This window comes from Pseudophryne corroboree, chromosome 7 (genome assembly GCF_028390025.1).
Source record: "Pseudophryne corroboree isolate aPseCor3 chromosome 7, aPseCor3.hap2, whole genome shotgun sequence".
Classification (NCBI taxonomy): domain Eukaryota; kingdom Metazoa; phylum Chordata; class Amphibia; order Anura; family Myobatrachidae; genus Pseudophryne; species Pseudophryne corroboree.
The window spans coordinates 511,954,092-511,981,983 of NC_086450.1; the positions used below are offsets into that span (position 1 = coordinate 511,954,092).

Here is a 27,892-nt window from a genome sequence, read left to right on the forward strand (position 1 = left end):
CAAGGGTCTTGATAATGATCCTTAGGGGGTTGAAACGTTGACTGTAATCTGCAATAATGCGGATTAGGAACTATTAAAATGTAAACTGTCCTCTACTGATGAGTGCCCTGTGAATTACACAGGTTCTGTGGCTGAGTAAAGGTGAAATGCAGGCTTGACGTTATCCAGCCACAGAACCTGTGTACTTCCTGGGTGTCCCGGTTTAAATGTACACCATAGTAAGCCTAGATATGACCAAATCACTGCTTGAAATCATTCAGTGAGTTTTGTCTTTAACCAAATATGGTCTGACATGACCTCAATCAAAGAATTGTGTAAAAGCATAAACGTATAATGGTGTAATACAGTGGTTACACAATACCCCATATCTTATCACTACAAACAAGTGTCTGCATACCAGTAACCATACCACTCATCCTATCTGCTCATTTTACTGTAGAACTGTAAAAGAGCCTCTAATTTCACACCCTGGAATCTTGGAGCAATGGGAAGTCTGAGAAGCGACTAATATCAGTGATCGCGCCAAGCGGAAGAAATTGTGGGTCCCAGGGACCCCTCACTTTAGGAATTTGTGGTCCTAATTCACCATTTCTGGCTCCCATCACATATTATAGGCAGGGGGGGAGAGCATGTAGCTGTTGGGATCGTGCTGGGGGGGACGGGGGGGAGGGGGGGGGGGACAAGGGACAGGCAGTGCTGAGGGTAAGGTGGAGGTAAGGGTAGATAGCAGCTGGAGCAGTATTGGAGGGCAAGGAGGAGGTTAGAGTCGGGCAGCACTGGGGGTAGGGAGGTGGAAAGTGTGGATAGTAGTTATGGTAATACTGGGGGCAAGGTGGTTTATTGGGACAGGCAGTACTGTGGAGTAAATTGCTGGGGCAAGGGGGGTGGTGTAGGCAGTACTATTGGTACTGTATAGAAAGAAGCTTCCAGTTTAATTATCACAAAACAGATACATTAATATATACACAAACGCGCGCAGGTAGCCAATGCAATTACCTGGAAAACATTCCCTGCCTTTAAGCAGTACTGTGCATTTATGTTGCACATGCTATATCACTGCTGTAACCCCTTAATACATAATTTCCTCTATGTGTCACTGCTGGAAGCTCTAAAAAAAAAAAAAGAAAATGAATATTATATATAAATGCACAGTACTACTTAAAGGAAGGGAATGTTTTCCAGGAAATGACACTGGCTACCTGCGGGCGGGCGCGCACCTAGAAATAACATTGCTCCGTCCTAGGTCTCATGAAGTCACTGCCGCCTTTACCTCATTGTTTAGGTTCAGCTGCAGCTTCATGACGTCCTGACTTCAGCGCTGGGGCCAGTCACTACATTGTCACATCAGACCCCCTACAACAACAATGTCAGGAGATGGGAGGAGAGCGCTCCCCTCCTGTCCTCCGGCCGGTCCGCCGCCTCCTTTGCTGCAGCGTACTGTAATGAGTCCGTCTGACTCATTTTTAGTACTGCTGCAGTCAATACCACTGTGGTACCTTTCAGTACTGCGGGCACCGGAGTACACCGATACCCTCCACTCCCCCGCACTAAGCACATCTGCCACTCACACCCGCCAGAGCGCTGAGCATCAGGACCAGCCCCCGCCAGCCACGGGACCACTGAGAAACCCCTCCCCCACCACTGCGGAAACAATCAGCCCCGGGCCCTCCGTGCTGAGCTGCCACACCAAGTCCAGCCAAGCTGCAGCGGAGCACGTCTCGAATCCCCTGCCCTCAAAACAGGGTAAAATACACGCTATAGCGCGTTTTTGCGAACACTGGGCTATGTAGTATAGTAATGAACTGAAAATAAAATATGAATCCATAAAGGTAAGGTAAAGGTAAGGTCTAAAGGTAACACATGAACATATAACAATAAAAAAAGAAGCTTATCCGAATCCTAGGAGGCGCGCCGGCAGCCTGCTAGCTAGAATTTCTTACATGGACCACGAGCGGGAACACAGAGACGGTCTTTATTACGCTAGATAAACGAGTTGGGTCACTTTGGTGCACCATCAACACTTGACTACTCTCCAAGGCTTGATACGGCTCCCCCTTAGTCATTTACATTTTAATAAATTGAGCGAAAAAGAAAATGAAAATAACACAATGTCTTGGTATGGAGGAACGATAACTTTATTCTCTGTAAAGCTGAATGCGAGAATATACCCCTTACCCACAAAACCTTACCAGCTGCCTCATGTAAAACGTTGGGGCAGATCCTCCACCATGACACCTTCGTGTTGTCTATTAGGCAGGACATGCCGACTGCGCCAAATATTTTGTGTCTCTGTCAATGCCGCTCGTATAGCATTCTATAGGGACCCCACAAAGGTGGATAAGTGAGCGGGGCCTAGTCCCAAAGCCAACTTCTCCACACAACCCCTCTGGTCTTCAAAAGGTTATTATAAATACAAACAAAGTCCTATAAAGGACAGGGCTAAATATTTAGCATTAGGTGGACTTATCAGACATGTCACACTTAATGATCGCCACATCCTTCTTATAGCAGAGGTTTGAGACCCAGGGAGCTGAGTGGCATTCACCGAGAGAGCCGTCCCTGCTGCGGCAGGCAATGAGGTCCAGCCAGGAGGGGGTATCTCCAGTTCCGCCTCTGTGGTCAGGTTCCTGGTGCCCGGATGATCCACAGTCCAGCTGCTTGCAGATAACCGAGACAGACTGACTGGTCAGGGCGTTGTTGCAGACAGACCCCCAGGTTCCGTTGTAGTAAATCTCCAGCCGTCCTTCACATCTGTTCGCTCCGTCCACCAAGCGGAGGTCTGTAAATTCTGCAAAATAACACGTTTCTAAATTAATATTATTTGAGCTACTTTTATCGTCAGTATTATGAACAAAATAAATATGAACAAACATTAATTTTAGCTTTTATTCCATTAAGAGTTTGTTAATTTTTAACATAATATTATCTTCTGCCCAGGGCTGGATCTACATAATTCGAGCCTGTAGGCTTTATATAACGCCATTCTGAGATTGTGTTGTATAAACAAAGCTTTTATGCTACCTGCATAGCAGAAAACATTAATTGAAATGGTCTCTACAGCATGGGTTCTCAAACCCTGTCCTCAGGACCCCAAACAGGGCATGTTTTCCAAGACTCCTCACAGAATGACAAGTGAGATAATTAGCTCCACCTGTGAACCTTTTAAAATGTGTAATTGAGTACACCTGTGCACCTGCTGGGTGACCTGGGAAATATGTTGGTTAGTAATGAGTACACCTGTGCTCCTGCTAAGTGGGTGACCTGGGAAACGGGTCAGTGAGTAAAGAGTACACCTGTGCACCTGCTGGGTGACCTGAAAAACGTGTCGGTGAGTAATGAGTACACCTGTGCACCTGCTGGGTGACCTGGAAGTCGTGTCAGTGAGTAATGAATACACCTGTGCACCTGCTGGGTGACCTGGAAAATGGGTCAGTGAGTAATGAGAGCACCTGTGTACCTGCTGGGTGATCTGGAAAACGTGTCAGTGATTAATGAGTACACCTGTGCATCTGTTAGGGGACCTGGGAAACGTGTCAGTGAGTAATGAGTACACCTGTGCACCTGGTTGACCTGAAAAACATGTCAGTGAGTAATGAGTACACCTGTGCAGCTGCTGGGTGACCTGGAAAATGTGTCAGTGAGTAATGAGTACACCTGTGCACCTGCTGGGGGACCTGGAAATCGTGTCAGTGAGTATTGAGTACACCTGTGCACCTGCTCTTTGACCTGGAAATCGTGTCAGTGAGTAATGCGTACACCCGTGCATCTGCTAGGGGACCTGGGAAACGTGTCGGTGAGTAATGAGTGCACCTGGTTGACCTGAAAAACGTTTCAGTGAGTAATGAGTACACCTGTGCACCTGCTGGGTGACCTGGAAAACGGGTCAGTGATTAATAAATACACCTGTGCACTGGCTGGGTGACCTGAAAAATGTGTCTGTGAGTAATGAGTACATCTGTGCACCTGCTGGGTGACCTGGGAAATGTGTAGTGATTAATGAGTAAACCTATGCTCCTGCTGGGTGATGTGGGAAATGTGTCAGTGAGTAATAAATACACCTGCTGGGTGACCTGGAAAACGTGTCAGTGAGTAGTGAGTACACCTGTGCAGCTGCTGAGTGACCTCAAAAAAGTGTCAGTGAGTAAAGAGTACACCTGTGCACCTGCTGGGTGACCTGGAAAATGGGTCGGTGAGTAATGAGTACACCTGTGCACCTGCTGGGTGACCTGCAACATGTGTCAGTGAGTAATGAGTACACCTGCTGGGTGACCTGGAAAATGGTCAGTGAGTAATGAGTACACCTGTGCACCTGTTGGATGTCCTGAGAAACGTGTCAGTGAGTAATGAGTACACCTGTTTTCCTTCTGGGTGTCCTTGGAAACGTGTCAGTGAGTAATTAGTACACCTGTGCACCTGCTGCGTGACCTGGAAAACGTGTCGGTGAGTAATGAGTACACCTGTGCTTCTTCTGGGAAATGTGTCCGTGAGTAATAAATACACCTGCTGTGTGTCCTTGAAAACTTGTCAGTGAGTAATGAGTGCACCTGCTGGGTGACCTGGAAAATGGGTCAGTGAGTAATGGTACACCTGTGCACCTGCTGGGTGACCTGGAAAAGGGGTCAGTGAGTAATGAGTACACCTGTGCACCTGCTGCGTGACCTGGAAAACGTGTCGGTGAGTAATGAGTACACCTGTGCACCTGCTGGGTGACCTGGAAAATGGATCAGTGAATAATGAGTACACCTGTGCACCTGGTTGACCTGAAAAACGTGTAAGTGAGTAATGAGTACACTTGTGCACCTGCTGGGTGACCTGAAAAACGTGTCAGTGAGTAATGAGTACACCTGTTCACCTGCTGGGTGCCCTGGGTAATTTGTCAGTAGTGATGAGTACACCTGTGCAGCTGCTGGGTGACCTGGAAAATGTGTCAGTGATTAATGAGTACACCTGTGCACCATCTGACGGACCTGGGAAATGTGTCAGTGAGTGTTGAGTACACCTGTGCACCTGCTCTTTGACCTGGAAATCGTGTCAGTGAGTAATGAGTACACCCGTGCATCTGCTAGGGGACCTGGGAAACGTGTCAGTGAGTAATGAGTACACCTGTGCACCTGCTGGGTGTCCTGGGAAACGTGTCAGTGAGTAATGAGTACACCTGTGCATCTGCTAGGGGACCTGGGAAACGTGTCAGTGAGTATACACTGGTGCATCTGCTGGGGACCTGGAAAACGGGTCAGTGAGTAATGAGTTCACCTGTGCACCTGCTGCGTGACCTGAAAAATGTGTCGGTGAGTAATGAGTACAACTGTACACTTGCTGGGTGACCTGGACAATGTGTCAGTGATTAATGAGGACCCCTGTGCACCTGGTTGACTTGAAAAACGTGTCAGTGAGTGATGAGTACACCTGTGCACCTGCTGACGGACCTGGGAAATGTGTCAGTGAGTAATAAATACACCTGTGCACCTGCTGGGTGACCTGGAAAATGTGTCAGTGAGTAATGAGTACACCCGTGCATCTGCTAGGGGACCTGGGAAACGTGTGAGTGAGTAATGAGTACACCTGTGCACCTGCTGGGTGTCCTGGCAAACTTGTCAGTGAGTAATGAGTACACCTGTGCACCTGCTGGGTGACCTGGAAAACGTGTCAGTGAGTTATGAGTACACCTGTGCACCTGCTGGGTGTCCTTTGAAACGTGTCAGTGAGTAATGAGTACATCTGTGCACCTGCTGGGTGACCTGGAAAATGGGTCAGTGAGTAATGAGTGCACCTGGTATACCTGAAAAAGTGTCAGTGAGTAATGAGTACACCTGTGCACCTGCTGGGTGTCCTGGGAAATGGGTCAGTGAGTAATGAGTGCACCTGCTGGGTGACCTGGAAAATGGGTCAGTGAGTAATGAGTGCACCTGCTGGGTGACCTGGAAAATGGGTCAGTGAGTAATGAGTGCACCTGGTATACCTGAAAAAGTGTCAGTGAGTAATGAGTACACCTGTGCACCTGCTGGGTGTCCTGGGAAATGGGTCACTGAGTAATGAGTGCACCTGCTTGGTGACCTGGAAAATGGGTCAGTGAGTAATGAGTGCACCTGCTGGGTGACCTGGAAAACGGGTCAGTGAGTAATGAGTACACCTGTGCACCTGCTGGGTGACCTGGAAAAGGGGTCAGTGAGTAATGAGTACACCTGTGCACCTGCTGGGTGACCTGGAAAAGTGGTCAGTGAGTAATGAGTACACCTGTGCACCTGCTGCGTGACCTGGAAAACGTGTCGGTGAGTAATGAGTACACCTGTGCACCTGCTGGGTGACCTGGAAAAGGGGTCAGTCAGTAATGAGTACACCTGTGCACCTGCTGCGTGACCTGGAAAACGTGTCGGTGAGTAATGAGTACACCTGTGCACCTGCTGGGTGACCTGGAAAAGGGGTCAGTGAGTAATGAGTACAGCTGTGCACCTGCTGGGTGACCTGGGAAATATGTAGTGAGTAATGAGTACACCTGTGCACCTGCTGGGTGACCTGAAAAACGTGTCAGTGAGTAAACCTGTGCTTCTTCTGGGAAATGTGTCCGTGAGTAATAAATACACCTGCTGGGTGACCTGGGAAACGTGTCAGTGAGTAATGATTACACCTGTGCACCTGCTGGGTGACCTGGGAAATGTGTAGTGAGTAATGAGTATACCTGTGCACCTGCTGGGTGACCTGGAAAATGGGTCAGTGAGTAATGAGTGCACCTGCTGGGTGACCTGGAAAACGTGCCTGTGAGTAATCAGTACACCTTTGCATCTGCTAGAGGACCTGGGAAAAGTGTCAGTGAGTAATGAGTACACCTGTATTCCTGCTAGGTGTCCTTGGAAACGTGTCAGTGAGTAATGAGTACACCTGTGCACCTGCTGGGTGACCTGAAAAATGGGTCATTAAGTAATGAGCACACCTGCGCACCTGCTCTGTCTTGGAAAATGTGTCAGTGATTAATGATTACACCTGTGCATCTGCTAGGGGACCTTGGAAACGTGTCAGTGAGTAATGAGTACACCTGTGCACCTGCTGGGTGACCTGGAAAATGGGTCAGTGAGTAATGAGTACACCTGTGCATCTGCTAGGGGACCTGGGAAACGTGTCAGTGAGTAATGAGTACACATGTGCACCTGCTGGGTGACCTCGAAAATGGGTCAGTGAGTAATGAGTACACCTCTGCTGGGTGACCTGGAAAACGTGTCAGTGATTAATAAGTACACCTGTGCATCAGTTAGGGGACCTGGGAAACATGTCAGTGAGTAATGAGTACACCTGTGCACCTGCTGGGTGACCTGGGAAGCGGGTTTGTGAGTAATGAGTACACCTGCTGGGTGACTTGGGAAATGTGTCAGTGAGTAATGAGTACACCTTTGCACCTGCTGGGTGACCTGGAAAACGTGTCATTGAGTAATGATTACACCTGTGCACCTACTAGGTCATCTTGGAAACGTGTCCGTGAGTAATGAGTACACCTGTCCACCTGCTGGGTGACCTGGAAAATGTGTAATTGAGTAATGAGTACACCTGTGCATCTGCTAGGGGACCTGGAAAACGTGTCAGTGAGTAATGAGTACACCTGTGCACCTGCTGGGTGACCTCGAAAATGGGTCAGTGAGTAATGAGTACACCTGTGCACCTGATGGTTGACCTGGGAAATGGGTCAGTGAGTAATGAGTACATCTGTACACCTGCTGGGTGACCTGACAAACGGGTCATTAAGTAATGAGTACACCAGTTCGCCTGCTGTGTGTCTTGGGAAATGTGTCAGTGATTAATGATTACACCTGTGCATCTGCTAGGGGACCTGGGAAACGTGTTAGTGAGTAATGAGTATACCTGTGCACCTGCTGGGTAACCTGGAAAATGAGTCAATGAGTAATTATTACACCTGTGCACCTGGTTGACCTAAAAAACGTGTCCGTGAGTAAAGAGTACACTGCTGGGTGACCTGGAAACTGGTTTAGTGATTAATGAGTACACCTGTGCACCTGATGGTTGACCTGGAAGTTGTGTCAGTGAGTAATGAGTACACCTGTGCAACTGCTGGGTGACCTTGAAAATGTGACCGTGAGTAATGAGTACACCTGTGCACCTGCTGGGTGACCTGGAAAATGTGTAATTGAGTAATGAGTGCACCTGTGCATCTGCTAGGGGACCTGGAAAACGTGTCAGTGAGTAATGAGTACACCTGTGCATCTGCTAGGGGACCTGTGAAACGTGTCAGTGAGTAATGAGTTTTCCTGTGCACCTGCTGGGTGACCTGGAAAATGGGTCAGTGAGTAATAAGTACACCTGTGCATCTGCTAAGGGACCTGGGAAATGTGTCAGTGAGTAATGAGTACACCTGTGCATCTGCTAGGGGACCTGGGAAATGTGTCTGTGAGTAATGAGTACACCTGTGCACCTGCTGGGTGACCTGAAAAACGGGTAAGTGAGTAAGGAGTACACCTGTGCACCTGCTGGGTGTCCTTGGAAACGTGTCAGTGAGTAATGAGTACACCTGTGCAACTGCTGGGTGTCCTGGGAAACGTGTCAGTGAGTAATGAGTACATCTGTGCTCTTGCTGGGTGACCAGGGAAACGTGTCAGTGAGTAATGAGTACACCTGTGCATTTGCTAGGGGACCTGGAAATCGTGTCAGTGAGTAATGAGTACACCTGTGCACCTGCTGGGTGACCTGGAAAATGGGTCAGTGAGTAATGAGTACACCTGTGCATCTGCTAGGGGACCTGGGAAACCTGTCAGTGAGTAATAAGTACACCTGTGCACCTGCTGGGTGACCTGAAAAACGGGTAAGTGAGTAAGGAGTACACCTGTGCACCTGCTGGGTGACCTGGAAAATGTGTCAGTGAGTAATGATTACACCTGTGCACCTGGTTGACCTAAAATACGTGTCAGTGAGTTATGAGTTCACCTGTGCACCTGCTGGGTGACCTGGACAATGTGTCAGTGAGTAATGATTACACCTGTGCACCTGGTTGACCTGAAAAACGTGTCCATGAGTAATGAGTACACCTGTGCACCTGCTGGGTGACCTGGGAAATGTGTCAGTGAGTTATGAGTACACCAATGCATCAGTCACGGGACCTAGAAAACGGGCAGTGAGTAATGAGTACACCTGTGCTCCTGCTGGGTAACCTGGAAAGCGGGTCAGTGAGTAGTGAGTACACTTGTGCACCTGCTGGGTGACCTGGAAAATGGGTCAGTGAGTAATGAGTACACCTGTATTCCTGCTGGATGTCCTGAGAAAAGTGTCAGTGAGTAATGAGTACACCTGTGCTCCTGCTGGGTGACCTGGAAAACGTGTAAGTGAGTAATGAGTACAACTGTGCACCTGCTGGGTGTTCTGGGAAACGTGTCAGTGAGTAATGAGTACACCTGTATTCCTGCTAGGTGTCCTTGGAAACGTGTCAATGAGTAATGAGTACACCTGTGCAACTGCTGGGTGTCCTGGGAAACGTGTCAGTGAGTAATGAGTACATCTGTGCTCTTGCTGGGTGACCAGGGAAACGTGTTAGTGAGTAATGAGTACACCTGTGCACCTGCTGGGTGACCTGGAAAATGTGTCAGTGAGTAATGAGTACACCTGTGCATTTGCTAGGGGACCTGGAAATCGTGTCAGTGAGTAATGAGTACACCTGTGCACCTGCTGGGTGACCTGGAAAACGGGTCAGTGAGTAATGAGTACACCTGTGCATCTGCTTGCGGACCTGGGAAACCTGTCGGTGAGTAATGAGTACACCTGTGCACCTGCTGGGTGACCTGGAAAATGGGTCAGTGAGTAATGAGTACACCTGTGCACCTGCTGGGTGACCTGAAAAATGGGTCATTAAGTAATGAGCACACCTGCGCACCTGCTCTGTGTCTTGGAAAATGTGTCAGTGATTAATGATTACACCTGTGCATCTGCTAGGGGACCTTGGAAACGTGTCAGTGAGTAATGAGTACACCTGTGCTCCTGCTGGGTGACCTGGAAAACGGGTTAGTGATTAATGAGTACACCTGTGCACCTGCTGGGTGACCTGGAAAACGGGTTAGTGATTAATGAGTACACCTGTGCACCTGGTTGACCTGAAAAGCGTGTCTGTGAGTAATGAGTACCACTTTAAACCTGCTTGGTGACCTGAAAAACGTGTCGGTGAGTAATGAGTACACCTGTGCACCTGCTGGGAAATGTGTAGTAATTAATGAGTACACCTATGCACCTGCTGGATGACCTAGGAAATGTCAGTGAGTAATGAGTAAACCTGTGCACCTGCTGGGTGACCTGGAAGTCGTGTCAGTGAGTAATGAGTACACCTGTGCAACTGCTGGGTGACCTGGAAAATGTGACCGTGAGTAATGAGTACACCTGTGCAACTGCTGGGTGACCTGGAAAATGTGTCAATGAGTAATTATTACACCTGTGCACCTGGTTGACCTAAAAAACGCGTCCGTGAGTAAAGAGTACACTGCTGGGTGACCTGGAAAGTGGTTTAGTGATTAATGAGTACACCTGAGCACCTGCTGGTTGAGCTGGAAAATGGGTCAGTGAGTAATGAGTACACCGGTGCACCTACTAGGGCAACTGGAAAACGTGTCAGTGAGTAATGATTACATCTGTGCTCCTGCTGTGTGTCCTTGAAAACTTGTCAGTGAGTAATGAGTACACTTGTGCACCTGCTGGGTGACCTGGAAAATGGTTCAGTGAGAAATGAGTGCACCTGCTGGGTGACCTGGAAAACGGGTCAGTGAGTAATGAGTACACCTGTGCACCTGCTGGGTGACCTGGAACGTGTCACTGAGTAATGAGTACACCTGTGCACATGCTGGGTGACCTTGAAAATGGGTCACTGAGTAATGAGTACACCTGTGCTCCTGCTGGGTGACCTGGGAAACGTGTCAGTGAGTAATGGGTACATCTGTGCTCCTGCTGGGTAACCTGGGAAACGTGTCAGTGAGTAATGAGTACACCTGTGCACCTGTTGGGTGACCTGGAAAATGTGTCAGTGAGTAATGAGTACACCTGTGCATTTGCTAGGGGATCTGGAAATCGTGTCAGTGAGTAATGAGTACAACTGTGCATCTGCTAGGGGACCTCGGAAACGTGTCATTGAGTAATGAGTACACCTGTGCACCTGCTGGGTGACCTGTAAAATGGGTCAGTGAGTAATGAGTATATCTGTGTACCTGCTGGGTGACCTCGAAAATGAGTCAGTGAGTAATGAGTACACCTGTGCTCCTGCTGGGTGTCCTGGGAAACGTGTCAGTGAGTAATGAGTACATCTGTGCTCTTGCTGGGTGACCAGGGAAACGTGTTAGTGAGTAATGAGTACACCTCTGCACCTGCTGGGTGTCCTGGGAAACGTGTTAGTGAGTAATGAGTACACCTGTGCTCCTGCTGGGTGTCCTGGGAAACGTGTCAGTGAGTGTGGCCGGAGAGACCCCCAGCCCACGTGGACAATGGCCGCTGCAGCACTGAAGGGGTTAACCCTCGTGCCCAGCACCATATTAAGGGACAATGGGCACTTGGCTTCACTGTTGAACGTACTTGCGCCGCTGGGTGCGGACTGTTTAAAAGTTTGTTTAATTATGTGTTTTAACATGTCATATGTAGTGCTCTGTGCACAATTATAGGATTGCATGTTTAACTGTATTTATTTTATATTCAAGATATGGTCACCTGTATTTTAAAGGGGGAAATGCACTTACTCTTATCAATGTCTGAATAATCATCTTCTGTCAGTAGGAAGTGGCATGCTAATGGCCCTGTCCTAGCAGAGAGGTGTGAATGACAAAACCTTTTGATGTGTAAGTACCTTAGAGAGAGATGTTACTCACAGGGATCTCCTTATCCCATAGATAAAGTCTATGGGCTTGGAACCTGTTTGTTTCATGTAGCTGATTTAATTGATATACGAACCCTGAATGGCAGATGCAGGAAGGAAGACTGTTTGATGTGTTGTATAGCCTTTCCTGTTGTAATCTCAAACACTGGGTTTGCCTGGAGATGTGAATGAGACAAAAACATTTGTATTTTGAAGCTATGTGATAAATTTATCAATAGTGAATGTTAATCTGATACCAAACGTTGTCTGTGTCACAGGAAGGAGGATATTGTTTTATTGCACTTATCTCCTTTTGAAATGTAATTTATTTACTTGTATTTTCTAAGTTATCCTGATTGGATAGAAAGGGCTCAGGGAGGACATGACCCCCTGTTGTACTGTGTGGAAATTTGACATAAAAAGGAGGCCTGCGTGCCTCCAGTGTATTGTATTGTACCATCTTCATTCTGCTGGAACATCTTGCTGTATTGCTGTTGCCCCTAGCAATAGGGATGACTCTTTTTTAAGGCTATTATAGAGCAAATAAACATCTGCCTCAAGAAGATTGCTTCATCTTGTGACCTACAGGGTTATGCCAAACATAGCCCTGTCCTCCGGCTGTCCAGGGAAGCACCTAACGTCTCCAAGTTCCGCCTTCCGTCAGCTACCGGTAGAGGCCTAGCAAGGATTCGTCAACACCACACAGGTGTGGTAACGCAGTGTGTCGGCACATACAGAGCAGAACCGTGGTTCCAAACGCCACGGCAGGTTAGGAGTTTGGTGGTGGCAGCATAAACCCGCCCACAGCGCAGTGGGTGCAGTCAGTAACAGGCGATTACTGACGGTAAGCGGGAATCCCCTATGTGTTTAGGTCCCGTGTGACCTAACCCTCCATTCTGTGCACAGGAGACGGGCCACGAAAGCGGTGAGTGCTTTCGTACGGGACCGTCCTGTCAGAAATTGGTGGCACAGCGGTTGGATAATCCCAGGCGGCTTTTCATCACCCGATTGGAGTAGCCGAGTTACTCAGGAGAGGAGTAACTGCAGCGCAGGAGAACGCACAAGATGGCGGAATTCAGCGGAGTGTCCAAGGATGATCTGGAGATTGTGTGCCAGGAGAAGGGTGTGGATATCCCTTTCAACGCGTCCAGAAGCGTCATGAAGACGGCGCTCATGAGCTTGGAGGAGTCCCATCGGGCGGAGGTGGAAAGCACTGACGGCGTCAGCATCGCAGAGGATGGCCCAACAGTGGACCTTCGTAAGGAACCGGTGAGACCCACAAGCCCCGCCCTCTCTCACAGCAGCAATGTTTCTCAGCAATCCCTAACAGGGCCAGGATTCCAACGTCCCAGGGGGGGCGGCCCGGATACCCTAGCAGATCGGCTAGCGGAATTGGGGGAAAGGGCAACGGAGCAAGAACGCATGCTTGTCATTCGGATGTGGCATGCGGAGCGGGCATCACAAGCCGTGGTACCCCGGGAGCCGTTGTCAGCTGTTGTACACAGATCAGGGCGCGTTCAGTTTGCCAAGTTTGCAGACAGTGATGGGGACATTGATGGACATTTGCAAGTTTTTGAAAGGACTTGCAAACTACACGATTTACCCAAGTCAGAGTGGGTGAGACACCTTGTGCCCACTCTGCATGGAGAGGCATTGGAGGCCTATCAAGGAGTGGCCACGGAGGACTGTGGGGACTACGACGAAGTTGCGAAGGCCCTCCTCCCGCGATTCTTCATCACTCCAGAGTCTTACAGGAAGAAGTTCAGAGACTTGCCCAAGAATCCTAGCAGCACCCATGAGCAGTTTGCCACCCAGCTGCGGCAGTACGTGGTGAAGTGGGTAAAGGATTCAGAAGCCACTACATGGGACGCACTGATCGACCTGATCTGCAGGGAGCAGTTCTATCGTAGGTGTGCCCCAGAAGTGAAGGAGTGGGTGCTAGACCGGGAGCCACCCAGCTTAAAGATGGCTGCCCAGTTAGCAGACAAGTATGTGGCAATTCGGGCACATGGGCAGAAGCGCCCAGCCAGCAGCCAGCCCCAAAAGACTGTACCACCAGGGGGACACCCCTCTTCAGCTCATCGCCCCCCAAAGCAAACATCTTCCAACCCGGGTGCTTTTTGCCAGCAACCGCCCCGCAGTGCCCCTGCCAGTAATCAGAGGACATCGGAGCCACGCCTGGACAAAAAGTGCTATGGCTGTGGGAAAATCGGACATCTGAGGATGAACTGTCCTGCATCCCAAGCACCCCAGACTCGTGCCCCAAATCCGAGTGCTGGAGCCCGGATTGCTTGCTTAACCCGTGGAGGTGAGCCTTCAGAGACTGTACCCCCTCCTGTCAGTCCGATGGAGTGTGGCGAGGAACAGGTAGGCTCTGCGGAGAGAGTCATCTGTATGGCTAAAAAGCCCCTACCAAATATGTGGCGGCACCTGCAGCCGGTCCAAGTGGGGTCCCTACAGGGCGAAGGCTTAAGAGATTCTGGGGCCTCCATAACCGTTGTGAGCCCCCACCTTGTCGATCCTGCTGCAGTACTGCAGGGTTGCACTGCAAAAGTTACCGTGGCCGATGGGTTAGAGCGAAAAGTGCCCATAGCCAGAGTCTACCTCGACTGGGGAGCTGGACAAGAGCTAAGAGATGTTGCCGTAATGGATGGCCTCCCAACTGATGTCGTCTTGGGGAATGATCTCGGTGGAGGAATCGTTACTGCCTTTGCGAACGCCATCACCCGGAGTCAAGCGGCCAGACTACAGTCTTCATCGTCTATGCCAGCACAGCCCAGCCCAGAGGAAGGGACCACAGCGGCTGAACAACTGCCAACCACAGCGTCAGCCATCCCAGAGAAAAAGACCACAGCGGCCAGATCAGCACATCTGCCCCTTGCCTCTGGTGGGCCTACGTCCCCTAGCAACGCAGAGGATGTCGGTTCCAGTTTGTTGAATCCTGTGGGGGTGCCCAGTGATGCTCCTGTCCCTTAGTGAGTAATGAGTACACCTCTGCACCTGCTGGGTGTCCTGGGAAACGTGTTAGTGAGTAATGAGTACACCTTTGCACCTGCTGGGTGTCCTGGGAAACGTGTCAGTGAGTAATGAGTATACCTGTGCACCTACTGGGTGACCTGGAAAACGTGTCAGTGAGTAATGAGAGCACCCGTGCACCTGGTTGACCTGAAAAAAGTGTCAGTGAGTAATGAGTACACCTGTTCACCTGCTGGGTGCCCTGGGAAACGTGTCAGTGAGTAATGAGTACACCTGTGCACTTGCTGGGTTACTTGGGAAGCGGGTCTGTGAATAATGAGTACACATGTGCAGCTGCTGGGTGACCTGGAAAATGTGTCAGTGAGTAATGAGTACACCTGTCCACCTGCTGGGGGACCTGGAATTCGTGTCAGTGATTAATGAGTACACCTATGCATCTGCTAGGGGACCTGGGAAACGTGTCAGTGAGTATACACTGGTGCATCTGCTGGGAACCTGGAAAACGGATCAGTGAGTAATGAGTACACCTGTGCATCTGCTAGGGGACATGGGAAACGGATCAGTGAGTAATGAGTACACCTGTGCACCTGCTGGGTCACCTGAAAAATGTGTCGGTGAGTAATGAGTACAACTGTGCACTTGCTGGGTGACCTGGAAAACGGATCAGTGAGTAATGAGTACACCTGTGCATCTGCTAGGGGACCTGGGAAACGTGTCAGTAAGTAATGAGAACACTGTACACCTGCTGGGTGACCTGGACAATGTGTCAGTGATTAATGAGGACCCCTGTGCACCTGGTTGACCTGAAAAACGTGTCTGTGAGTAATGAGTACACCTGTGCATCTGCTGGGTGACATGGGAAATGTGCCAGTGAGTAATAAATACACCTGTGCACCTGCTGGGTGACCTGGGAAATGTGTAGTAAATAATGAGTAAACCTGTGCTCCTGCTGGGTGATGTGGGAAATGTGTTAGTGAGTGATAAATACACCTGCTGGGTGACCTGGGAAACGTGTCAGTGACTAATTAGTGCACCTGTGCAGCTGCTGGGTTGACCTGAAAAAAGTGTCAGTGAGTAGTGAGTACGCCTGTGCACCTGCTGGGTGACCTGGGAAATGTGTAGTAAGTAATGAGTATACCTGTGCACCTGCTGAGTGACCTGGAAAATGGGTCAGTGAGTAATGAGTGCACCTGCTGGGTGACCTGGAAAACGTGCCTGTGAGTAATCAGTACACCTTTGCATCTGCTAGAGGACCTGGGAAAAGTGTCAGTGAGTAATGAGTACACCTGTATTCCTGCTAGGTGTCCTTGGAAACGTGTCAGTGAGTAATGAGTACACCTGTGCACCTGCTGGGTGACCTGAAAAATGGGTCATTAAGTAATGAGCACACCTGCGCACCTGCTCTGTCTTGGAAAATGTGTCAGTGATTAATGATTACACCTGTGCATCTGCTAGGGGACCTTGGAAACGTGTCAGTGAGTAATGAGTACACCTGTGCACCTGCTGGGTGACCTGAAAAATGGGTCATTAAGTAATGAGCACACCTGCGCACCTGCTCTGTCTTGGAAAATGTGTCAGTGATTAATGATTACACCTGTGCATCTGCTAGGGGACCTTGGAAACGTGTCAGTGAGTAATGAGTACACCTGTGCACCTGCTGGGTGACCTGGAAAACGGGTTAGTGAGTAATGAGTACACCTGTGCATCTGCTAGGGGACCTGGGAATCGTGTCAGTGAGTAATGCGTACACCTGTGCACCTACTAGGTCATCTTAGAAATGTGTCAGTTAGTAATGAGCACACCTGTGCACCTGCTGGGTGACCTGGAAAATGGGTCAGTGAGTAATGAGTGCACCTGCTGGGTGACCTGGAAAACGTGTAAGTGAGTAATGAGGACACTTGTGCACCTGCTGGGTGACCTGGAAAATGGGTCAGTGAGTAATCTCTGCACCTGCTGGGTGACCTGGAAAACGTGTAAGTGAGTAATGAGTACACCTGTATTCCTGCTAGGTGTCCTTGGAAACTTGTCAATGAGTACACCTGTGCATCTGCTATGGGACCTTGGAAACGTGTCCGTGAGTAATGAGTACACCTGTGCACCTGCTGGGTGACCTGGAAAACGGGTTAGTGAGTAATGAGTACACCTGTGCATCTGCTAGGGGACCTGGGAATCGTGTCAGTGAGTAATGAGTACACCTGTGCACCTACTAGGTCATCTTGGAAATGTGTCAGTTAGTAATGAGCACACCTGTGCACCTGCTGGTTGACCTGGAAGTTGTGTCAGTGAGTAATGAGTACACCTGTGCAACTGCTGGGTGACCTGGAAATGTGACAGTGAGTAATGAGTACACCTGTGCATCTGCTGGGTGACCTGGAAAACGGGTCAGTGAGTAAGGAGTACACCTGTGCACCTGCTGGGTGACCTGGAAAATGTGTCAGTGAGTAATGATTACACCTGTGCACCTGGTTGACCTAAAACACGTGTCAGTGAGTAAAGAGTACACCTGTGCTCCTGCTGGGTAACCTGGAAAGCGGGTCAGTGAGTAGTGAGTACACCTGTGCACCTGCTGGGGTTCCTAGAAAACGTGTCAGTGAGTAATGAGTACACTTGTGCACCTGCTGGGTGACCTGGAAAACGTGTCAGTGAGTAAGGAGTACTCCTGTGCAACTGCTGCGTGACCTGGAAAACGTGTCAGTGAGTAATGAGTACACCTGTGCACCTGCTGGGTGACCTGAAAAATGGGTCATTAAGTAATGAGCACACCTGCGCACCTGCTCTGTCTTGGAAAATGTGTCAGTGATTAATGATTACACCTGTGCATCTGCTAGGGGACCTTGGAAACGTGTCAGTGAGTAATGAGTACACCTGTGCACCTGCTGGGTGACCTGAAAAAATGGGTCATTAAGTAATGAGCACACCTGCGCACCTGCTCTGTCTTGGAAAATGTGTCAGTGATTACTGATTACACCTGTGCACCTGCTGGGTGACCTGGGAAACTGGTCAGTGAGTAATGAGTACACCTGTGCACCTACTGGGTGACCTGGAAAATGTGTCAGTGATTAATGATTACACCTGTGCACCTGGTTGACCTGAAAAGCGTGTCTGTGAGTAATGAGTACACCTGTGCACCTGCTGGTTGACCTGAAAAACGTGTCGGTGAGTAATGAGTACACCTATGCACCTGCTGGATGACCAAGGAAATGTCAGTGAGTAATGAGTAAACCTGTGCTCCTTCTGAGAAATGTGTTAGTGAGTAATAAATACACCTGCTGGGTGACCTGGGAAACGTGTCAGTGAGTAATGAGTACACCTGTGCACCTTCTGGGTGACCTGGACAATGTGTCAGTGATTAATGAGGACACCTGTGCACCTGGTTGACCTGAAAATCGTGTCCATGAGTAATAAGTACACCTCTGCATCTGCTGGGTGACCTGGAAAACGTGTCAGTGATTAATAAGTACACCTGTGCATCAGTTAGGGGACCTGGGAAACATGTCAGTGAGTAATGAGTACACCTGTGCACCTGCTGGGTGACCTGGGAAGCGGGTTTGTGAGTAATGAGTACACCTGCTGGGTGACTTGGGAAATGTGTCAGTGAGTAATGAGTACACCTTTGCACCTGCTGGGTGACCTGGAAAACGTGTCATTGAGTAATGATTACACCTGTGCACCTACTAGGTCATCTTGGAAACGTGTCCGTGAGTAATGAGTACACCTGTCCACCTGCTGGGTGACCTGGGAAACCTGTCAGTGAGTAATGAGTACACCTGTGCACCTGCTGGGTGACCTGGAAAATGGGTCAGTGAGTAATGAGTACACCTGTGCATTTGCTAGGGGACCTGGAAATCGTGTCAGTGAGTAATGAGTACACTTGTGCACCTGCTGGGTGACCTGGAAAATGGGTCAGTGAGTAATGAGTACACCTGTGCATCTGCTAGGGGACCTGGGAAACCTGTCAGTGAGTAATGAGTACACCTGTGCATCTGCTAGGGGACCTGGAAAACGTGTCAGTGAGTAATGAGTACACCTGTGCACCTGCTGGGTGACCTCGAAAATGGGTCAGTGAGTAATGAGTACACCTGTGCACCTGATGGTTGACCTGGGAAATGTGTCAGTGAGTAATGAGTACATCTGTACACCTGCTGGGTGACCTGACAAACGGGTCATTAAGTAATGAGTACACCAGTTCGCCTGCTGTGTGTCTTGGGAAATGTGTCAGTGATTAATGATTACACCTGTGCATCTGCTAGGGGACCTGGGAAACGTGTTAGTGAGTAATGAGTATACCTGTGCACCTGCTGGGTAACCTGGAAAATGAGTCAATGAGTAATTATTACACCTGTGCACCTGGTTGACCTAAAAAACGTGTCCGTGAGTAAAGAGTACACTGCTGGGTGACCTGGAAACTGGTTTAGTGATTAATGAGTACACCTGTGCACCTGATGGTTGACCTGGAAGTTGTGTCAGTGAGTAATGAGTACACCTGTGCAACTGCTGGGTGACCTTGAAAATGTGACCGTGAGTAATGAGTACACCTGTGCACCTGCTGGGTGACCTGGAAAATGTGTAATTGAGTAATGAGTGCACCTGTGCATCTGCTAGGGGACCTGGAAAACGTGTCAGTGAGTAATGAGTACACCTGTGCATCTGCTAGGGGACCTGTGAAACGTGTCAGTGAGTAATGCGTACACCTGTGCACCTACTAGGTCATCTTGGAAACGTGTCAGTAATGAGCACACCTGTGCACCTGCTGGTTGACCTGGAAGTCGTGTCAGTGAGTAATGAGTACACCTGTGCAACTGCTGGGTGACCTGGAAATGTGACAATGAGTAATAAGTACACCTGTCCCCCTACTGGGTGACCTGGAAAATGTGTCAGTGAGTAATGAGTACACCTGTGCATCTGCTAGGGGACCTGGGAAATGTGTCTGTGAGTAATGAGTACACCTGTGCACCTGCTGGGTGACCTGAAAAACGGGTAAGTGAGTAAGGAGTACACCTGTGCACCTGCTGGGTGTCCTTGGAAACGTGTCAGTGAGTAATGAGTACACCTGTGCAACTGCTGGGTGTCCTGGAAAATGTGTCAGTGAGTAATGAGTACACCTGTGCATCTGCTAGGGGACCTGGGAAACCTGTCAGTGAGTAATGAGTACACCTGTGCACCTGCTGGGTGACCTGGAAAATGGGTCAGTGAGTAATGAGTACACCTGTGCATTTGCTAGGGGACCTGGAAATCGTGTCAGTGAGTAATGAGTACACCTGTGCACCTGCTGGGTGACCTGGAAAATGGGTCAGTGAGTAATGAGTACACCTGTGCATCTGCTAGGGGACCTGGGAAACCTGTCAGTGAGTAATGAGTACACCTGTGCACCTGCTGGGTGACCTGAAAAACGGGTAAGTGAGTAAGGAGTACACCTGTGCACCTGCTGGGTGACCTAGAAAATGTGTCAGTGAGTAATGATTACACCTGTGCACCTGGTTGACCTAAAATAAGTGTCAGTGAGTAATGAGTTCACCTGTGCACCTGCTGGGTGACCTGGACAATGTGTCAGTGAGTAATGATTACACCTGTGCACCTGGTTGACCTGAAAAACGTGTCCGTGAGTAATGAGTACACCTGTGCACCTGCTGGGTGACCTGGGAAATTTGTCAGTGAGTTATGAGTACACCAATGCATCAGTCACGGGACCTAGAAAACGGGCAGTGAGTAATGAGTACACCTGTGCTCCTGCTGGGTAACCTGGAAAGCGGGTCAGTGAGTAATGAGTACACCTGTATTCCTGCTGGATGTCCTGAGAAAAGTGTCAGTGAGTAATGAGTACAACTGTGCACCTGCTGGGTGTTCTGGGAAACGGGTCAGTGAGTAATGAGTACACCTGTGCATCTGCTTGCGGACCTGGGAAACCTGTCAGTGAGTAATGAGTACACCTGTGCACCTGCTGGGTGACCTGGAAAATGGGTCAGTGAGTAATGAGTACACCTGTGCACCTGCTGGGTGACCTGAAAAATGGGTCATTAAGTAATGAGCACACCTGCGCACCTGCTCTGTGTCTTGGAAAATGTGTCAGTGATTAATGATTACACCTGTGCATCTGCTAGGGGACCTTGGAAACGTGTCAGTGAGTAATGAGTACACCTGTGCACCTGCTGGATGACCTGGAAAATGTGTCAGTGAGTAATGATTACACCTGTGCACCTGGTTGACCTAAAAAATTTGTCCGTGAGCAATGAGTACATCTGTGCTCCTGCTGGGTGACCTGGAAAACGGGTTAGTGATTAATGAGTACACCTGTGCACCTGCTGGGTGACCTGGAAAACGGGTTAGTGATTAATGAGTACACCTGTGCACCTGGTTGACCTGAAAAGCGTGTCTGTGAGTAATGAGTACCACTTTAAACCTGCTTGGTGACCTGAAAAACGTGTCGGTGAGTAATGAGTACACCTGTGCACCTGCTGGGAAATGTGTAGTAATTAATGAGTACACCTATGCACCTGCTGGATGACCAAGTAAATGTCAGTGAGTAATGAGTACACCTGTGCAACTGCTGGGTGACCTGGAAAATGTGACCGTGAGTAATGAGTACACCTGTGCAACTGCTGGGTGACCTGGAAAATGTGTCAATGAGTAATTATTACACCTGTGCACCTGGTTGACCTAAAAAACGTGTCCGTGAGTAAAGAGTACACTGCTGGGTGACCTGGAAAGTGGTTTAGTGATTAATGAGTACACCTGAGCACCTGCTGGTTGAGCTGGAAAATGGGTCAGTGAGTAATGAGTACACCGGTGCACCTACTAGGGCAACTGGAAAACGTGTCAGTGAGTAATGATTACATCTGTGCTCCTGCTGTGTGTCCTTGAAAACTTGTCAGTGAGTAATGAGTACACTTGTGCACCTGCTGGGTGACCTGGAAAATGGTTCAGTGAGAAATGAGTGCACCTGCTGGGTGACCTGGAAAACGGGTCAGTGAGTAATGAGTACACCTGTGCACCTGCTGGGTGACCTGGAACGTGTCACTGAGTAATGAGTACACCTGTGCACATGCTGGGTGACCTTGAAAATGGGTCACTGAGTAATGAGTACACCTGTGCTCCTGCTGGGTGACCTGGGAAACGTGTCAGTGAGTAATGGGTACATCTGTGCTCCTGCTGGGTGACCTGGGAATCGTGTCAGTGAGTAATGAGTACACCTGTGCACCTGCTGGGTGACCTGGAAAATGGGTCAGTGAGTAATGAGTACAACTGTGCATCTGCTAGGGGACTTGGGAAACGTGTCATTGAGTAATGAGTACACCTGTGCACCTGCTGGGTGACCTGTAAAATGGGTCAGTGAGTATATCTGTGTACCTGCTGGGTGACCTCGAAAATGGGTCAGTGAGTAATGAGTACACCTGTGCTCCTGCTGGGTGTCCTGGGAAACGTGTCAGTGAGTGTGGCCGGAGAGACCCCCAGCCCACGTGGACAATGGCCGCTGCAGCACTGAAGGGGTTAACCCTCGTGCCCAGCACCATATTAAGGGACAATGGGCACTTGGCTTCACTGTTGAACGTACTTGCGCCGCTGGGTGCGGACTGTTTAAAAGTTTGTTTAATTATGTGTTTTAACATGTCATATGTAGTGCTCTGTGCACAATTATAGGATTGCATGTTTAACTGTATTTATTTTATATTCAAGATATGGTCACCTGTATTTTAAAGGGGGAAATGCACTTACTCTTATCAATGTCTGAATAATCATCTTCTGTCAGTAGGAAGTGGCATGCTAATGGCCCTGTCCTAGCAGAGAGGTGTGAATGACAAAACCTTTTGATGTGTAAGTACCTTAGAGAGAGATGTTACTCACAGGGATCTCCTTATCCCATAGATAAAGTCTATGGGCTTGGAACCTGTTTGTTTCATGTAGCTGATTTAATTGATATACGAACCCTGAATGGCAGATGCAGGAAGGAAGACTGTTTGATGTGTTGTATAGCCTTTCCTGTTGTAATCTCAAACACTGGGTTTGCCTGGAGATGTGAATGAGACAAAAACATTTGTATTTTGAAGCTATGTGATAAATTTATCAATAGTGAATGTTAATCTGATACCAAACGTTGTCTGTGTCACAGGAAGGAGGATATAGTTTTATTGCACTTATCTCCTTTTGAAATGTAATTTATTTACTTGTATTTTCTAAGTTATCCTGATTGGATAGAAAGGGCTCAGGGAGGACATGACCCCCTGTTGTACTGTGTGGAAATTTGACATAAAAAGGAGGCCTGCGTGCCTCCAGTGTATTGTATTGTACCATCTTCATTCTGCTGGAACATCTTGCTGTATTGCTGTTGCCCCTAGCAATAGGGATGACTCTTTTTTAAGGCTATTATAGAGCAAATAAACATCTGCCTCAAGAAGATTGCTTCATCTTGTGACCTACAGGGTTATGCCAAACATAGCCCCGTCCTCCGGCTGTCCAGGGAAGCACCTAACGTCTCCAAGTTCCGCCTTCCGTCAGCTACCGGTAGAGGCCTAGCAAGGATTCGTCAACACCACACAGGTGTGGTAACGCAGTGTGTCGGCACATACAGAGCAGAACCGTGGTTCCAAACGCCACGGCAGGTTAGGAGTTTGGTGGTGGCAGCATAAACCCGCCCACAGCGCAGTGGGTGGAGTCAGTAACAGGCGATTACTGACGGTAAGCGGGAATCCCCTATGTGTTTAGGTCCCGTGTGACCTAACCCTCCATTCTGTGCACAGGAGACGGGCCACGAAAGCGGTGAGTGCTTTCGTACGGGACCGTCCTGTCAGAAATTGGTGGCATAGCGGTTGGATAATCCCAGGCGGTTTTTCATCACCCGATTGGAGTAGCCGAGTTACTCAGGAGAGGAGTAACTGCAGCGCAGGAGAACGCACAAGATGGCGGAATTCAGCGGAGTGTCCAAGGATGATCTGGAGATTGTGTGCCAGGAGAAGGGTGTGGATATCCCTTTCAACGCGTCCAGAAGCGTCATGAAGACGGCGCTCATGAGCTTGGAGGAGTCCCATCGGGCGGAGGTGGAAAGCACTGACGGCGTCAGCATCGCAGAGGATGGCCCAACAGTGGACCTTCGTAAGGAACCGGTGAGACCCACAAGCCCCGTCCTCTCTCACAGCAGCAATGTTTCTCAGCAATCCCTAACAGGGCCAGGATTCCAACGTCCCAGGGGGGGCGGCCCGGATACCCTAGCAGATCGGCTAGCGGAATTGGGGGAAAGGGCAACGGAGCAGGAACGCATGCTTGTCATTTGGATGTGGCATGCAGAGCGGGCATCACAAGCCGTGGTACCCCGGGAGCCGTTGTCAGCTGTTGTACACAGATCAGGGCGCGTTCAGTTTGCCAAGTTTGCAGACAGTGATGGGGACATTGATGGACATTTGCAAGTTTTTGAAAGGACTTGCAAACTACACGATTTACCCAAGTCAGAGTGGGTGAGACACCTTGTGCCCACTCTGCATGGAGAGGCATTGGAGGCCTATCAAGGAGTGGCCACGGAGGACTGTGGGGACTACGACGAAGTTGCGAAGGCCCTCCTCCAGCGATTCTTCATCACTCCAGAGTCTTACAGGAAGAAGTTCAGAGACTTGCCCAAGAATCCTAGCAGCACCCATGAGCAGTTCGCCACCCAGCTGCGGCAGTACGTGGTGAAGTGGGTAAAGGATTCGGAAGCCACTACATGGGACGCACTGATCGACCTGATCTGCAGGGAGCAGTTCTATCGTAGGTGCGCCCCAGAAGTGAAGGAGTGGGTGCTAGACCGGGAGCCACCCAGCTTAAAGATGGCTGCCCAGTTAGCAGACAAGTATGTGGCAATTCGGGCACATGGGCAGAAGCGCCCAGCCAGCAGCCAGCCCCAAAAGACTGTACCACCAGGGGGACACCCCTCTTCAGCTCATCGCCCCCCAAAGCAAACATCTTCCAACCCGGGTGCTTTTTGCCAGCAACCGCCCCGCAGTGCCCCTGCCAGTAATCAGAGGACATCGGAGCCACGCCTGGACAAAAAGTGCTATGGCTGTGGGAAAATCGGACATCTGAGGATGAACTGTCCTGCATCCCAAGCACCCCAGACTCGTGCCCCAAATCCGAGTGCTGGAGCCCGGATTGCTTGCTTAACCCGTGGAGGTGAGCCTTCAGAGACTGTACCCCCTCCTGTCAGTCCGATGGAGTGTGGCGAGGAACAGGTAGGCTCTGCGGAGAGAGTCACCTGTATGGCTAAAAAGCCCCTACCAAATATGTGGCGGCACCTGCAGCCGGTCCAAGTGGGGTCCCTACAGGGCGAAGGCTTAAAAGATTCTGGGGCCTCCATAACCGTTGTGAGCCCCCACCTTGTCGATCCTGCTGCAGTACTGCAGGGTTGCACTGCAAAAGTTACCGTGGCCGATGGGTTAGAGCGAAAAGTGCCCATAGCCAGAGTCTACCTCGACTGGGGAGCTGGACAAGAGCTAAGAGATGTTGCCGTAATGGATGGCCTCCCAACTGATGTCGTCTTGGGGAATGATCTCGGTGGAGGAATCGTTACTGCCTTTGCGAACGCCATCACCCGGAGTCAAGCGGCCAGACTACAGTCTTCATCGTCTATGCCAGCACAGCCCAGCCCAGAGGAAGGGACCACAGCGGCTGAACAACTGCCAACCACAGCGTCAGCCATCCCAGAGGAAAAGACCACAGCGGCCAGATCAGCACATCTGCCCCTTGCCTCTGGTGGGCCTACGTCCCCTAGCAACGCAGAGGATGTCGGTTCCAGTTTGTTGAATCCTGTGGGGGTGCCCAGTGATGCTCCTGTCCCTAGTGGTTTGCCAACTCCGGCGGTGAGTATGAGCGACCACCCCGACCCCAACTTGACTGACCCCAATATTCCCCCTGTAGAGTGTCCAGACTTAGGAGAAAGTGAGGGCCGCAGGCAGGAGTTTAGGGAAGCTCAGCTCTCTGACCCATCCCTGGAAGGTATGAGGCGTCAAGCTGGCCGCGGCCTTGCTGGGATAGGGGCAGGGAGTGTGACCTGGTGGAAAGGGTTACTGTACCGGGTAGCCAAGGTAGAAGGGGATAGGCCAGTGCGGGAGCAAGTTCAACTGGTGGTTCCCAGGAGCTTTCGGGAGCAACTGATGTCAGTTGCACACAAAATTCCTTTTGCGGGACACCAGGGAGGGACCGAACACTGAGGCCCCTGACACAGAACTTTTTTTGGCCCGGAGTGTCGGATGACGTCCGGACCTACTGTAAGTCCCGTGATGTATGCCAACGGCTTGGACGCCCCAGTGCCCGGGCTCCCCTGAGGTCTTTGCCAATAGTTGGGGAACCTTTCCAACGAGTGGCCGTGGACATAGTCGGTCCCCTACCTGTGCCCTGTAGATCGGGGAAGAGACACATACTCACCGTGGTGGATTATGCTACCCAGTATCCAGAGGCTGTGGCTCTGTCCGCCATCACTGTGGAAAAGGTAGCGGACGCTCTGCTAGGCATATTTAGTAGAGTAGGGTTCCCCAGTGAGATCCTAACTGATCAAGGGACGCAGTTCATGAGTGATCTGGTCCAGTGTCTCTAGGCGAGGTGCGGAGTGCGTCAACTCCGCACTGCCCCCTATCATCCCCAGACTAACGGACTTTGCGAGAGATTCAATGGCACTCTGAAGCAGATGCCACGGGCATTTGTGACTTCGGAGGGGGGAGACTGGGAGCGATACCTGCCGCACCTCCTGTTTGCATATCGGGAGGTGCCCCAGGAGTCGACCGGATTCTCTCCCTTCGAGTTACTATATGGCCGCAGAGTCCGTGGACCTCTTGACCTGTTCCGGGAGTCTTGGGAGGGGGAGCTGATCCACCAGGAGGAGTCCGTGGTGGAGTATGTGTTGAAGCTCAGAGATCGGTTAGAGAATCTCATGGGACTAGCGCAAGCGAATCTTGCGGAAGCACAGACCAAGCAGAAGACTTGGTATGACCAGGGCGTGTGTGCTCGGGTCTTTGAAGTAGGGCAGAAGGTGCTGGTTCTGGTGCCCACACGTCAGAACAAGCTCCAGGTTGCCTGGGCGGGACCGTACACGGTCGCAAAACGCCTAAGCGACATCACCTACGTGGTATCATTTGACAGCGATGGTAGGAGGCAGCGTACCTACCATGTAAACATGTTGAAGGCATACCACGAGCGTGTGAAGTCGGTAGCCGCTGTGTGCTGCCTGCCGATGGAGGAACCAGGAAAAGATCCCATTCCTGACCTACTCGCGGATGCCAAGGATGAGGGTGGTGTAGAGGAAGTTAGCTGGAGCAGTGAGCTTGGTAACCCCAAGAGGGAGCAGCTGGAGTCAGTGCTGCAGTCCTTTGAGGCCCAGTTCAGCAGGAAGCCCGGCCTGACTTCCCTACGTGCCCATCATGTAGACACTGGTGAGCATAGGCCGATTCGGCAACCCGCGTATCGGGTCTCACCAGAGGCGCAGGCGAGTGTGACAGGACGGTACCGTACGAAAGCACTCGTCGCTTTCGCGTCCCGTTGGCTGCGCACAGAATGGAAGGTCAAGCCGCACGAGGCCTGACCACATAGGGGATTCCCGCTTACCGTCAGTAACCGCCTGTTACTGACTCCACCCACTGCGTTGTGGGCGGGTTCTCGCTGCCACCACCAAACTCCTAACCTGCCGTGGCGTTTGGAACCACGGTTCTGCTCTGTATGTGCCGACGCACTGCCTTACCACAGCTGTGTGGTGCTGACGAATCCCCACTAGCCACTTGCTAGGCCTCTCCCGGTAGCTGGCGGAAGGCGGAGCTTGGAGACGTCAGGTGCTTCCCTGGACAGCCGGAGAACGGGGCTAGGTTTGGCCTAACCCTGTAGGTCACAAGATGAAGCAGTCTTCTTGAGGCAAAGGTGTTTATTGCTCAAATAACCTTTAAAAAGGCTCCTCCCTATTGCTAGGGGCAACAGCATACAATCAAGATGTTTTCAGCAGAAGAAGATGTTACAATTACACACTCCTATGGGCCAACTGCCCTTCTTTTATCCCTCTCCAAGACCCCTTACCACAGGGGGTAAGCCCGCCCTGTGGTGCACAACCAATCAATGTTTACCCATGAGCTGTGCATGCTCTGGTCTCATGCACAC

General features: G+C 50.2%; 1 pseudogene; it reads right to left on the bottom strand.

The window, feature by feature from the left end:
• Nucleotides 1-2,113: 2,113 nt before the first annotated feature.
• The window catches only part of LOC134944455 (scavenger receptor cysteine-rich type 1 protein M130-like), a 102,907-nt pseudogene continuing 77,128 nt past the window's right edge, over nucleotides 2,114-27,892 (bottom strand).